General features: G+C 38.2%; 1 protein-coding gene across 7 annotated transcripts in view; it reads right to left on the minus strand.

Moving 5' to 3' along the window:
• NLGN1 (neuroligin 1) overlaps positions 1 to 15,479 on the minus strand; it is a 1,307,981-nt gene that overhangs the window by 270,231 nt on the left and 1,022,271 nt on the right. The gene's annotated exons all lie outside the window — the stretch shown is intronic.

The raw sequence follows: 15,479 nt of genomic DNA on the forward strand, positions 1-15,479 counted from the left end.
CCCATTGACTTGTATTGGTATCGGGTATCGGTATCGGATTGGATCCGATATTTTGCCGGTATCGGCCGATACTTTCCGATACCGATACTTTCAAGTATCGGACGGTATCGCTCAACACTACTCATGAATGATACTTTGGTTAGTTCTGCTCTTGGACTCCCTCTGGTGGCTTTGAGCGGAACTGCTGGTCACTGAGGTTGGCTTTGTCAGCTGCTCTCATTTATTGCTATGTTGGCTTCCCTATTTAACTCCACTCAGATCGTTACTTGATGCCAGCTGTCAATGTTTCAGTATTGGTTCAGATCTCTCTTGGACTTCTCTGAGGACCTGTCTACTCCAGCAGAAGCTAAGTCTTTGCTAGTTCATTTGTTGTTACTGCTTCCTGAATATATTTCTTAGTACTGCTAATTTCTAGTCCAGCTTGCTATCATGATATTCCCTTGCTAGCTGGAAGCTCTGGGGGTGCAGAGTGGCACCTCCACACCGTGAGTTGGTGTGGGGAGTCTTTTTGCTTACTCTGCGTGGTTTTTTGTAGTCTTTTGTGCTGACCGCATAGTTCCCTTTTCTATCCTCTGACTATTTTAGTGAAGTCTGGCCTCCTTTGCTAAAACCTGTTTCATTCCTGTGTTTGTGACTTTCCTCTTAACTCACAGTCAATATATGTGGGGGGCTGCCTTTGCCTTTGGGGAATTTCTCTGAGGCAAGGTTAGGCTTCTATTTCTATCTTTAGGGGTAGTTAGCTCTTAGGCTGTGAAGAGGCGTCTAGGGAGAGTTAGGTACGCTCCACGGCTATTTCTAGTGTGTGCGATTAGGAGTAGGGTTTGCGGTCAGCAGAGTTCCCACTTTCCCAGAGCTTGTTCTGATTACTGGTTTACTCATCAGGTCATTCCGGGTGCTCCTAATCACCAGGTCCATAACAGTTGATTGAGCGAGAAGCCACAAACATAAGTTGTAGATAATGATGACAGAGAGCTCAGTGCTAATACCAATTAACACCATACTTCATGCATCCAAGGAATTTATATATAAATTGGAAATTTCCAGTGCGATATCCAGGAATATGATACATATGTGGGCAAATCATTCCATCACATTAATGACACTCCCATCGCCTTTAGCCAGACTTATGGGCCTACCAGGACTCTATTTAGATCAGACCAAAACTAAATCCATACACTCTTTACACTAGTTTACAGCTGAAATAGAAACTCTTCTTATAGATGGTACACTGCTCTCGCTACCAGATTTACAAAACAAATTTCCTGATTATCACATTAATTTCCTCTACTATACCAGGCTCAAAAAATCTAGGGGGGTGTATTTGCAGACTGTTCCTGTTCCAGTTCCAGTCAAACAACTGACAGTCTGTGAATCATTACTAACCCAGATTAAACAACCGAGGGGAATCCTGGCAAAATTATATCAGATACTTCTGAATGACTCAATCTCAGTAAGGCGAGCTTATATATTGGCATGAGAGAAAGAATTGGATATTAAGCTGCAGGATTGGAAGGTCGAACATATTTATAAAAACTCGTTTGGCCCATGCAAATGTGTGAGAGTCCAAGAAAACTTATACAAGATTATTACAAAATGGTACACTACCCCAGATGCAACACATTTATGGTACCCCAATATCCCCCCAACCTGTTGGAGATGTCAAATGGACATTCTTACACATATGGTGGTCTTGTGAAAAGATCAAACCGTTTTGGAGGAACACCCTGAAAATTATTGTTAAGATATGCAGGCTTCTGAGACCCCCGCAACCGAACCTTATCTTCTTGAATTAGTCTAGCGTTATTTCACAGACCAGGCACAAATCCCTTCTGTTATTTTTAATAGCAGCCGCCAAGTTACTAATTCCCCCAAAACGGTGCTCAAAGAGCTGACCGAGCATTTCAGGCTGGATGCATAAAGTTGACCAGCTTTATTATATAGAGGAAATAGCGGCATACACACATATCTCTCATGATAAATTTAGGGAAACCTGGGCTCCATGGTTGTTATATAGGGAAACCAAAGAATATTTGAAGTTAATAGGACACCAGACTTCCTCTTAGATGTGTTATTTTTGCCTGCTAGAAGATGGTCTAGTAATTTGTATAAAGAATGGGTCATGCTGCAATGTAATAATAACACTCTTCCTGACGATCTCTTGAAGTCATTAGAAAAAAGTCGCCAACTCTACTTTCCTTCCTCTAGTTAGAGAACTTTTCTATCACCTCATCTCTTTTTCTCTTTCTAAACCTCCGTACTTACTTGTTATTATTGTAAGATATATAGAAATGTATGTACAGAAATGTAAGCCTTTCAGACAATGGTGGGCAGAGATATATGTTTTTCAGAGTCTGAATGTATCATTTTTAAAACCCTGCTGTTCTGTTCGGGTCATAGTGACCCGAACAGACTTTTTGCGGCCCTGTAGATTTTTTTCTGTAAGTCTATAAAACTTGAGACTCCTTGACTTTTCCTCATTTGGGGGGACCTACCTATGAGTATTTTCTTTTTTTTTTTCGTTTACTTTTTGCTACACGCAAAAAGTTACACTTGTTATGTTCGGGTCATAGTGACCCGACATCGTTTTTTACAGCTGTGAGACCATATTTTCAGTGAAATAAAGGAGTTATAACCTCAGTTGGGTCTATTTTTTGCATCTACTATTGTATATCAATTGATTTATTTCCTAAATTATTTCAAGGGGTCGTACACGCGCTCTACCGGGGGTATGCATTGAGATCTGCGCACCATAAAAATGGCTTTATATTGATTATTTTTGGTGCGCAGTCTATTCTACAATGTAGAGTGCATCCGGAGAGATCACTAGGTGTGCACTACACGTGTATATTATGCGCAGAACGGACTGCTCAGAACGCGCTGTCTAAGACGTTTTTTTTTTGTAAAGCTGAGCTGTAAAGTCTTGCAAATAATTTTTTTTTGCTAAGTAAGTCTGTCTTCCTGGCTTATCTGCTTGTTTTCAGAAGGGTTCTTATCTTCTCTGCTCTTATCAGTACACATATGCTAGCCCAGACATGTTACCTTTCAGTTTCTTTGGAGAGCAGCTGTGTACATACCTCTGTTCCAGGATATCTCTGTTCCAGGCAGTATCTTTGTTTTCTACAGGTATGTTGCTTGTTATGCTTTTACTAATCAATTCTATTGATAGATTGTATATTGTAAAGGAATACTTTTATTTTATTTTATTACATGTAATTAGTGTTATTACTGTGTGATACACTGCTCTACACTTAGCATGATAGATTGCTGGATATTGAGCACTGGTATGCTTTGATGTAGGATAGAAGCTCTTATTGTTTTTGAAGCTGTTTTTTTTCTCAGACTTTATTATTATTGTTTACTTACAAAGGTTTTTTTATTACAGTGTTGTCTACCACATCATTTCAAAATGATGCTTCGAAGCAAATGGCGTGAAGCTGAATTAGAGGAGTTCATGGATAACTCTGATTCAGATGACATTCCAGTGGAAGACGTGAGTGAAGAGGACCACATTAGTGAGGTGGAAAAAAAATGTAGAAACCTCGGAAATAGAAACTGATGAGGAACCTGATCCCCATACAAATCAGATGGAAGAAATCCTTTCTAAAAATAAGGAAATAAGGTGGAATTTGCAGCCTCCTGATCAGGCTGGCAGAAGATCCTCTGCAAATATAATAAGTGCTAGTCCTGGCCCTACCAGATATGCAATTTCATGAATATCCAATATTGAATCTGCATTTGCATTATTCATAAATGTGAATATCCAAAATATTATCATACAAATGAGTAACATTGAACGACACCGAGTGTACGGTGAGAAATGGAACAATTTAGACCTGAGTGCTCTAAATGCTTTTATTGGTCTGCTGCTCTTAGCAGGCATATACAGGTCATACGGAGAATCTACTAAATCTTTATGGAATGCTGACAGCGGTCGACCAATATTTAGAGGACCTATGTCCCTTCAAAGGTTTCACGTCATTTGTCGGGTTTGCGTTTTGATAATAAAATAGATCGAAATGAACACAGATGTATAGATAAGCTTGCCCCCATTAGAGTCATTTAGGACAAATGGGTAGAAATTCTGCCAAAATTGTACAACGTTGGGGAAGCTGTAACCGTTGATGAGCAACTAGTTTCATTTCGTGGTAGGTGCCCATTTTGTCAGTATATACCAAGCAAGCCGGCAAAGTACGGGATAAAAATATGGGCATTATGTGACAGCACAAGCTCTTACCTTTATAATGCACAGGTGTATACTGTCAAAACACCAGGACAAAGAGTTGAAAAAAATCAGGGGATGAGAGTTGTCCTTGATTTGACGAATGGTCTCAAAGGTCAAAATGTAACTTGTGATAATTTTTTTACTTCATACCAACTAGGGCAAATGTTACTAAAGCGACAACTTACCATGTTGGGTACGATCAGAAGAAACAAACCTGAACTACCACAAGGTATTTTGGGGAAAAGAAGTGTACATAGCTCTATGTTTTACTTTACTCCAAATACAACAGTTGTTGTGTATGTGCCAAAAAAAAATAAAAACGTCATACTAATGAGTACTAACCACCATGATAATGAAGTAAGTACACGGGAAGATAGAAAACCAAATATGATCTTGGACTACAATGCAACCAAAGGTGGTGTAGACACATTAGACCAACTCATTGGTACATATTCCTGCAAAAGAAAATCAAATTGGTGGCCAATGATTCTCTTTTACAACATTCTGGATTTGTCAGCCTATAATTCTTTTGTGTTGTGGAGGGAAATCAATCCCAATTGGAACCCCAACAAACTCCATAAAAGAAGACTATTTATAGAAGAACTGGGGAAGTCACTAGTTAGGCCTTATATTAAGAACAGACAAGTTACACCAAGAACAGAAGCAGCAGCAGGCCTGGTACAAAGCATCCATCAACATGCCCAGGACAGTGAAGCCATGTCCTCCACAAGCGCTTCTACCCCCATGGCCTCTTCCGGCATCAAAAGAAAAAGATGCAGCTTTTGCCCTTCTACTTGTGACAACAAGACGAGTATAACATGTTCTGGCTGTAAAACATTTCTATGCAAAAATCATGTGTATTGTTTTTCATGCAAGAATCCGTAAATTTATATGATCATGTAAATATATTCACATTGTAATGTTTATTATCTTTAATTTTTTATCACAAAATGTTTGATTTGATTGTTTTTTGTTTTTTTTACAAAATATGTGTAGTTTTCTATTTTCGTTTTGCTCATTGATCTGTTTTTTCAGAATAAAAACAAAAAAAAAAGATTTCTAGTTCATTTTTCTTTTTTTTTTTACTACCAAACATGTTCACAAACAGTCTAGTAAGCAAAAAGTATAAAAAAAAATGGAGTTAGAGTGTCTAAAATCAAGGTTTAATAAGCCGGGTCATAGTGACCCGGAACACTACAAGTGTATAGTAAATGCGAACAAAACAGCAGGGAACATGAAGTTTGTCATGTAGTATGATGTGATAAACACCTTGTGTCATTTAACTTGAGTTATGAATAACAGAAGAATGATTTTCTAACATGTAAATGTAATAGTTCATATATTCCGTATTGTTAATTTCTTTGCATCAAAAAATTCAATAAAAAGATGTAAAAAAAAAAAAGCAATAAATCTGCAACATGTGCACGGGTCCTTAGACAGCAAACGGTCATTTTAATGTTTTTGAGCAGGGCCCTACTCTGCCTTACCACCCCTACCCTCCACCTTTATTGAATAGAATATGAAGAAATCCTAAATTTTAATTTGAAGAAAAAATAAACAGAACAAAATGGTGCAAATGTTATCAGTGTTTGGTCCATGTGTCAGTTTTTATAATTGGTGTTTCATCTGTGTTTTTCATTTATGGATAAATTACAAAGCTTCTCTTATACATTACAATGTTAATCACGGACAGTGCGCAGATTATACACTGATGCCATCCTTCTGCTGTTTGTGATTTTTATAGACTCATAAACTTGTATTGATTCTATTTATCCTTGATGCCAATAAAAATCAGACATGTCTCCGTGATTTTTGCATGGACACACAGTTCGCAAAAAATCACAGACATGTGAACAGTCTTATAAACTTTAATGAGTAAGTGTAACTGTGAATACCATGGATTAAATATCTACGTGAAAAATAGACGCTCGAATGAGGCCTTATAGAGTTTACAAAGTACCAAATGCAATGTTATTTTACAATATAAACGTTTATTTTTTCCTGCATTCCTCGCTAACACTTCATTCAGAAGTTTGCTTTTGACATACCTGTTCTGTGTTTTTCTTGGAAAGAACACGTACCCACTGTAGTCTATTTTTGTGGACCGTTTAAAGAAAAAAAATTACAGAGATATGACAATTTTTTAGCCAAATCACAATTCAAAGTCACAAATCTATGGGTCCAGACAGCACACCAATGTAATCTATGTGCAATCAGTGTGTTTTGCATTTTTAACATTGCAATAAGTTAGACAAGCTTTGCAATTATGTATCTTCTTTTAGCATATCAGAAAATCACTGATAAAATGAAAACACAATGGAACAAACACTGATGAAAATCTGAACCATCACACTGATTGAAATAGGTTAATTTTATTTACAAACTAGAAAAAATGGATATTTGAATGAGATCTAAATATCTGTAATATAAAACATAACATTAATATCCTGAAATATTATTATTATTATTATTATTATTATTATTATTATTATTAATAATAACAATAATAAATGAGATCTAAATATCTGCAATATAAAACATAATATTAATACCCTGAAATAATAATAATAATAATAATAATAATAATAATAATAATAATGATAAAAAAGAGATCTAAATATCTGCAATATAAAACATAATATTCATATCCTGAAATAATATTACATGAGATCTAAATATCTTCAATATAAAACATAATGTTAATATATTAATATCCTGAAATAATATTAGTAATAATAATAATTATTATTATTATTACAATTATTATCTACATTTAGGTATAATGCAGTACGACCATATGTAAAATTATTGGATCCATTATGGGATCTGTTCTCAATGCTAGGCTCTTCTTTTCAGTTAAATAAAGCAGAAATAAAAAAGAGTCATTAATGTAAAAATAATTTTATAATATTATATGGCCTTAAAACAATTAAGGAAATTTTCATAGTGGCAATTTAAATGCATAAACATGGAAAACATACAGAACTAGTAACAGAATTGTCTAGAAATACTTGTAAGCTTCTTGCAGGCAAGTGCCTGCATTATTAGCCTTTAAATTATCGGATCTGAACTTTATTATTTGGAAACTGTTAATATAAAATTCTCAGTTTAACAAATGTAAGTCTTTTTCAAAATGGCATACGCAATAGATTTCTTTATAAAGACACCTTCAATTTTGTTATTTAGAACAACAGCTCTGTAGGTGTGAGACTGTTCACAGTTATGTTCTAATGAGCTAATAAAAGTTAGCTAATCTGAAAAGCAAGCTAAAAAAACAGTTCTAATTTAAGTTTTTAACCTTGGCAGAGAGAGGACACTTGGTTTTCATTTAATAAAACAATAAATTATATTTACAACATTGATGTCATGTTTCCCTTATGACAAAAATGATGTTTATTAGCATAATTGCATATTTAATTTCTATAAAAATTTAACACAAATGTAAATTGACAGCACATACATTTTGCTTCCTCAAGCATTCCTTTCACCGAAATCAATTAACGGCAAAGTTAATTGAAAACAATAAAATTGCTAATTGAGCCAAATTATTTGTGATGATTTTATAAGATGAATAAAAATGAGATTTAAATGAATTCAGGACCTTTGATCCAGTAGTCAATTATTTAATTAATGATGTTGGACTCAGTTTAAACTAACACTAACATCTCACATATTCATGTGTGTTCCTTGTAGCAACTCCTATTCCATTCTTGTAGTACCTGCACATTTATTGATTTGCATATCTATGACATACTGTAGCTACAGATCTGGTGTTACTGCTATATTATATTCCAGAGCTGCATGCACAGTTCTGCTTGATCCTTTTTCTATAATACACAATACAACTTCAAGAAACACAGTTTAGCTTTCCTGCTATAATGCAGTGGGACAGTTAGTCTACAGCAGTAGTAGATGGATTATTATTATTGGACAGGTATTTCTATCTATAAGTAGTGTTGAGCGATACCGTCTGATACTTGAAAGTATCGGTATCGGAAAGTATCGGCCGATACCGGCAAAGTATCGGATCTAATCCGATACCGATACCCGATACCAATACAAGTCAATGGGACACCAAGTATCGGACGGTATCCTGTATGGTTCCCAGGGTCTGAAGGAGAGGAAACTCTCCTTCAGGCCCTGGGATCCATATCAATGTGTAAAAGAAAGAATTAAAATAAAAAATAGGGATATACTCACCCTCCGACGCAGCCTGGACTTTACCGCCATAACCGGGAGCCGTTGTACCTAAGAATGCGCGCTTGAAGGGCCTTAGATGAGGTCACTGCACTCTGATTGGTCCGTAGCGGTCGCGTGACCGCTACGCGACCAATCACAAAGCAGTGACGTCACCTAAGGTCTTTCAAGCGCTTGAAATACCTTAGAAGACGTCCGCAGCTTCTGATTGGTCGCGTAGCAGTCGCGTGACCGCTACGCGACCAATCACAAAGCAGTGACGTCTTCTAAGGTATTTCAAGTGCTTGAAAGACCTTAGGTGACGTCACTGCTTTGTGATTGGTCGCGTAGCGGTCACGCGACCGCTACGGACCAATCAGAGCGCAGTGACCTCATCTAAGGCCCTTCAAGCGCGCATTCTTAGGTACAACGGCTCCCGGTTACGGTAAAGTCCAGGAGCCGCCGGAGAGGTGAATATATCCCTATTTTTTATTTTAATTCTTTATTTTACACATTGATATTAATCCCGATACCGATTCCCGATACCACAAAAGTATCGGATCTCGGTATCGGAATTCCGATACCCGCAAGTATCGGCCGATACCCGATACTTGCGGTATCGGAATGCTCAACACCATCTATAAGGAGTATGTGCCATGAATATATCTGCATTTCATGATCTGTATGGTAGATATAGCTATATGTTATTTGACACAATCAGTATACATCAGTGCTTGCAAATATATGCTAGTAATACTGCTCATTTTTTGACAGGGTAAAAATTTTTTGTTTGTGATTTAATATTTAGAATTCTCTACTGTGCTGATGTAGTACTCCAATAATAGTTGGTTATACCTGGATGATTCTGGCCCCATCGTTTTTTTCCTGACAGACAGCTAACTCTCCCCTTTTTAGAGGGTCATGATGTTTAAGACATTTCTTCTGATATTATCTATGTTTATGCTGTAAATTATTGGTATTCTAATAAATGTGTATCTTTTTAAACATATTTGTACCTTCATTGTTCTCTATGGGTTATAAGCAGTGTTCCCCAACCCTGGTCCTCAACAGCCACCAACAGATCATGTCCATATGCTAGAGAGAGGCTTTATTAAGTTGTATTCCATATTTTTCTAACTGCTCGATCTAGAGCTATGACAACTTGATGGATGAGCGATCTGTAGGAAGATTGATCCTGTGTAAGCCTAGATAAGTCCATCATATCAAGGCATCATGTTGCTGGTCTGCCTCTTCACTTTATTCCTTCTATTTTTCCAACCATGGTGTACTTTTCCAATGATTTCTCATTATGTATGATGTGGCCAAAGAAAGCAAGTCATAGCTTGGTGATCCTTGCTTTGAGTGACTTGTTTAGCTTGATTTGATCCAAAATTGATTTGTTTGTTCTTATTGCCATCCATGGTATTGATAACATCCTTCTCCAGTGCCACAATTCAAAGGTGTGATCTGTATCCTATAGTGTATTCTAAAGTTTAAAATATATATAAGGATATCCTTTACGGGCCTGATCCAATGTCCCTGAGAGATGCAGGTGAAGAAAGTGAGGCTAAAAAGTTTAATTCCCATTCTTATTATTTATTTAGTGCCACCACTTTACAGAGAGCTATTCAATTGCAGCAGTCACCAACATTTGCTTCACCCACACCCTTTTTCCTCCCAATGGAGCTCACAATCAATTTTTCCGCATACACACTTAGAGCAATTTTGTCAGAGAAATTGGCTTCTTAGTATGCTTAGCACACTAGTAAGCTAGTGTAATTGGATTACACCAACACAACATTTAGAAGATCAAAAAATCTTACTCAGATATTACTTCGAATCTAATCCAAGCATCCAACGTTTGCAAGGCAACAGTTTTAACCAGTTATACATCTGGTCAATGGCATGGAAAGCAGGTGTAAATATGTAATCAGCTCATGCCAGGATTGAAATTGCCTCCCTTTCTTTCTATTTAGCCCCTTACATGCCTTGCTTAATAGCAACCACGGCATCTAAGAAGTCTGACAGGGAGAATTGTACCACCACACAGTGCTTATTTATTTCTAATATTCCCATCCCATAACAAAACCAGCCCCCATATTGCTATACCATAATAAAACATAAGATGCACTTCTTGGGATAGGAGAACACTTTTTTCCCCATAAAACATTTATTTAGAAAGAGAACTAGCATGAAAAACTATATAGGTTTGGTATAGTGATAACTGTACAAATCCTTAGAATGAAGGTACTTTTAATGCTCCTAAGGACCTTGACACATAAAATACAAAACAAATAGCTAAATTGCACCCTTTTCAATCCCCCACAAAAGTGAACAGCTAATCAATTAACTTTACCAAAAATATGGATTTTTAAGTCTTAATGGCATTTCTTTTTCTGTAAATGGACATAGGAGGTGATCTGCTATAGTGAATTTTTAGTGGTAATTTTAGTTTTCTAATCCAAGTGGAAAGGTTTACCAATTGTTCTTGGAAATATTAATATTTTATACAGCTATTTTTAAAAGACCTACTCATTTACACTTTATAGAGTTCGATGTCCATACCGAATCAAAGGGGATGTCACCATTGCAATAAGATTTAATACATCTATGCTATTAACATTAATTGCCAACCATGTAAGGCATAGACGGACCAGCAACTCTTACAGTAAAAAACTGTCTTCTCTACAATGTTAATATGGTAATGTATTGTTGCATGTTAATTGCCATTTTTAGCTCTAATATTATGTCTCTCCATGTTAGGACATATGCAGCTAAGAAGTGTATGCTGCAAACAGATGCAAGTTTTGTATCCACATCATCGTTTTCCCTTGACTATACTATCAAGAGTCAGTTTTGCTGATCTGAAACAAAAAAGGCTATTTGAAACATTAAAAAAATGCACAGTCAAAATGTAGTTTATTATAGTAATTCAGGAACTTCAAGTGTTAGAAGCACTCAGGAATAACTATCTTCTGCTTCATAAACATTTACGACAAAATAGACATTTATTTCTCTATATATTCTGCTCAGGCAGGTTATAAGTAAAATAAAAATACTGTATAGTTGGTAATATTACTTTGTTGGCAGGCTACACCAAGAAAGCAATAATTGAACCCATAGTTATTAATGTATTTATTCATACCCGATAAATGCTACAACTAACGTTGGCCAGTAATGTATTTTGTAATCACCTAGTGTTTTCAACACAGTTCAGAAACAAAACTTAGGATATATTTATGTTTCCAAGAATTTATAGAAGGAAAAAAAATTGAGCACATTTATTAATAAAGTTGTAGGATGCATGCATTTGTGAGTGAAGTTGGTGAAAATTATACCACATTTTTGGTATAAGGTATAATTTTTTGTGATTTGGTAAATTATACCACACCTAACATTGTGAGCTATTAAATGGGGAATGTCTTTGAGAAAATTGCCATATTTTCTTATTCCCTTAAAGTGAGGTTGTCAGCAAGGCATCCCCTTTTAGATTGTTCCTCATCAATAATAACTGATAAAAATATGAACACATGCACATATAACATACTAAGCCATCGCTACAATCAGATTCTGGACATAGACTAACAATGAGGAATGGTCACTTGCTCCAAAAATTGAGTTAAGTACCTTGTAAAAATCTCTTAGCTTACCTGATTTTATTACTTTTTTCCTTTTTGTATAAATTATAAAATGCCAATGTGGAGTCGGGAAGGAATTTTTTCCCCAATGTGGAGCTTACTCTTTGCCACGTTTTTTTTTGCCTTCCTCTGGATCAACATGTTAGGGCATGTTAGGTTAGGCTATGGGTTGAACTAGATGGACTTAGGCTATGTGCACACGTATAATGGTCCACTGTGGATTTTTCCGCAGTGGATTTGATAAATCTGCAGGGCAAAAACGCTGCATTTTTGCTGCAGATTTATCGCGGATGTACCGCATTTTTTCTGTGGATTTCACTGCAGTTTTACAACTGCGATTTTCCATAGGAGCAGCTGTAAAACCGCTGCGGAATCTGCAGAAAGAAGTGACATGCTGCGGAATGTAAATTGCTACATTTCCGCTCATTTTTTTTCACAGCATGTGCACAGAGTTTTTTGTTTCCCATAGGTTTACATTGTAATGTAAACTCATGGGAAACTGCTGCGGACCCGCAGCTGCGGAAACGCTGTGGATTTGCAGCGTTTTCCGCATCGTGTGCACATACCCTTAAAATCTTCCTTCAACCTTAATAACTATGTTTCTATGTTAGAAGCTGCATATTATTATTATTATTGTTATTATTCATTTTTATAGCGCCATTTATTCCATGGCGCTTTACATGTGAAATACGGAGCAAATATAGACAAATACATTAAACATGAGCAAAAACAAGGCACATGGGTACATAAGGAGGGAGGACCCTGCCCACGAGGGCTCACAGTCTGCAGGGGATGGGTGATGATACACTAGGAGAAAGCAGAGCTGTTTGTGCGGCGGTTCAGTAGGTTCAGGATCACTGCAGGCTGTAGGCTTGTCGGAAGAGGTGAGTCTTCAGGTTCTTTTTGAAAGTTTCTATGGTAGGCGAGAGTCTGATGTGCTGGGGTAGAGAGTTCCAGAGTATGGGGGAAGCACGGGAGAAGTCTTGGATGCGGTTGTGGGAAGAAGAGATGAGAGGGGAGTAGAGAAGGATATACTGGAACACAATAGTTTGCCTTAGTGCGCAATTAGCTCAACAGACTAAAAACAGAAATGAATAATGTGAGCTAAAAACACCTTAAAACATGAAAACATGCACATGGCTAAAAGCCTACCTGCTGGCTTGTATCAGTTCTATGATGCATACGTATGTGGTGATCCATGCTGCATGATGACACAACCGTGAGGGTACGTGGAAGTTAATACAACTTGCACTGCACCTGATCTGCAGTGTCGGCAACATGCCTGCCGATCACTCTTGCTCTGACACAACTGCAAAAAAATAACAAACTGCTGCCTTATGCCTACCCTGTGCCTATGTGACGTCACTCGACTGCAGGCTCTGTTTCGGGACATATTTGAAAGAGAGTCCAATGTGTTTCTCTAAACGCATTTCCGAGGCATTGTTCTCTTTTGTCAGAGATTATGCAACAATTGAACTCCTCTTAGTTGATGTATGACCACTTCAACGTTCAGCTTAACCTGTTATGGTTCTCAATGGCAAGAGAACATAGCCCAGCAAACATAGGAACTAGCTCTTGGAAGGATGGAAACTAATCTGACCATGAACTAAACCTGTCGCACAACTAACAGTAGCCGGGTAGCGTAGCCTGCGTTTTATCCCTAGACGCCCAGTGCCGGCCGGAGGACTAACTAATCCTGGCAGAGGAAAATATAGTCCTGGCTCACCTCTAGAGAAATTTCCCCGAAAGGCAGACAGAGGCCCCCACAAATATTGGCGGTGATTTTAGATGAAATGACAAACGTAGTATGAAAATAGGTTTAGCAAAAATGAGGTCCGCTTACTAGATAGCAGGAAGACAGAAAGGGCACTTTCATGGTCAGCTGAAAACCCTATCAAAATACCATCCTGAAATTACTTTAAGACTCTAGTATTAACTCATAACATCAGAGTGGCAATTTCAGATCACAAGAGCTTTCCAGACACAGAAACGAAACTACAGCTGTGAACTGGAACAAAATGCAAAAACAAACAAGGACTAAAGTCCAACTTAGCTGGGAGTTGTCTAGCAGCAGGAACATGCACAGAAAGGCTTCTGATTACAATGTTGACCGGCATGGAAGTGACAGAGGAGCAAGGCTAAATAGCGACTCCCACATCCTGATGGAAACAGGTGAACAGAGAGGATGATGCACACCAGTTCAATTCCACCAGTGGCCACCGGGGGAGCCCAAAATCCAATTTCACAACAGTACCCCCCCCTCAAGGAGGGGGCACCGAACCCTCACCAGAACCACCAGGGCGATCAGGATGAGCCCTATGAAAGGCACGGACCAAATCGGAGGCATGAACATCAGAGGCAGTCACCCAAGAATTATCCTCCTGACCGTATCCCTTCCATTTGACCAGATACTGGAGTTTCCGTCTGGAAACACGGGAGTCCAAGATTTTTTCCACAACGTACTCCAACTCGCCCTCAACCAACACCGGAGCAGGAGGCTCAACGGAAGGCACAACCGGTACCTCATACCTGCGCAATAATGACCGATGAAAAACATTATGAATAGAAAAAGATGCAGGGAGGTCCAAACGGAAGGACACAGGGTTAAGAATCTCCAATATCTTGTACGGGCCGATAAACCGAGGCTTAAACTTGGGAGAAGAAACCCTCATAGGGACAAAACGAGAAGACAACCACACCAAGTCCCCAACACAAAGCCAAGGACCAACCCGACGCCGGCGGTTGGCAAAAAGCTGAGTCTTCTCCTGGGACAACTTCAAATTGTCCACTACCTGCCCCCAAATCTGATGCAACCTCTCCACCACAGCATCCACTCCAGGACAATCCGAAGATTCCACCTGACCAGAAGAAAATCGAGGATGAAACCCCGAATTACAGAAAAAGGGAGACACCAAGGTGGCAGAGCTGGCCCGATTATTGAGGGCAAACTCCGCTAAAGGCAAAAAAGCAACCCAATCATCCTGATCTGCAGACACAAAACACCTCAAATATGTCTCCAAGGTCTGATTCGTCCGCTCGGTCTGGCCATTAGTCTGAGGATGGAAAGCAGACGAGAAAGACAAATCTATGCCCATCCTAGCACAGAATGCTCGCCAAAATCTAGACACGAATTGGGTACCTCTGTCAGAAACGATATTCTCCGGAATACCATGCAAACGGACCACATTTTGAAAAAACAGAGGAACCAACTCGGAAGAAGAAGGCAACTTAGGCAGGGGAACCAAATGGACCATCTTAGAGAAACGATCACACACCACCCAGATGACAGACATCTTCTGAGAAACAGGAAGATCCGAAATAAAATCCATCGAGATGTGCGTCCAGGGCCTCTTCGGGATAGGCAAGGGCAACAACAATCCACTAGCCCGAGAACAACAAGGCTTGGCCCGAGCACAAACGTCACAAGACTGCACGAAGCCTCG

The sequence above is a fragment of the Ranitomeya variabilis genome, chromosome 2, assembly GCF_051348905.1.
Source record: "Ranitomeya variabilis isolate aRanVar5 chromosome 2, aRanVar5.hap1, whole genome shotgun sequence".
NCBI classification, from domain to species: domain Eukaryota; kingdom Metazoa; phylum Chordata; class Amphibia; order Anura; family Dendrobatidae; genus Ranitomeya; species Ranitomeya variabilis.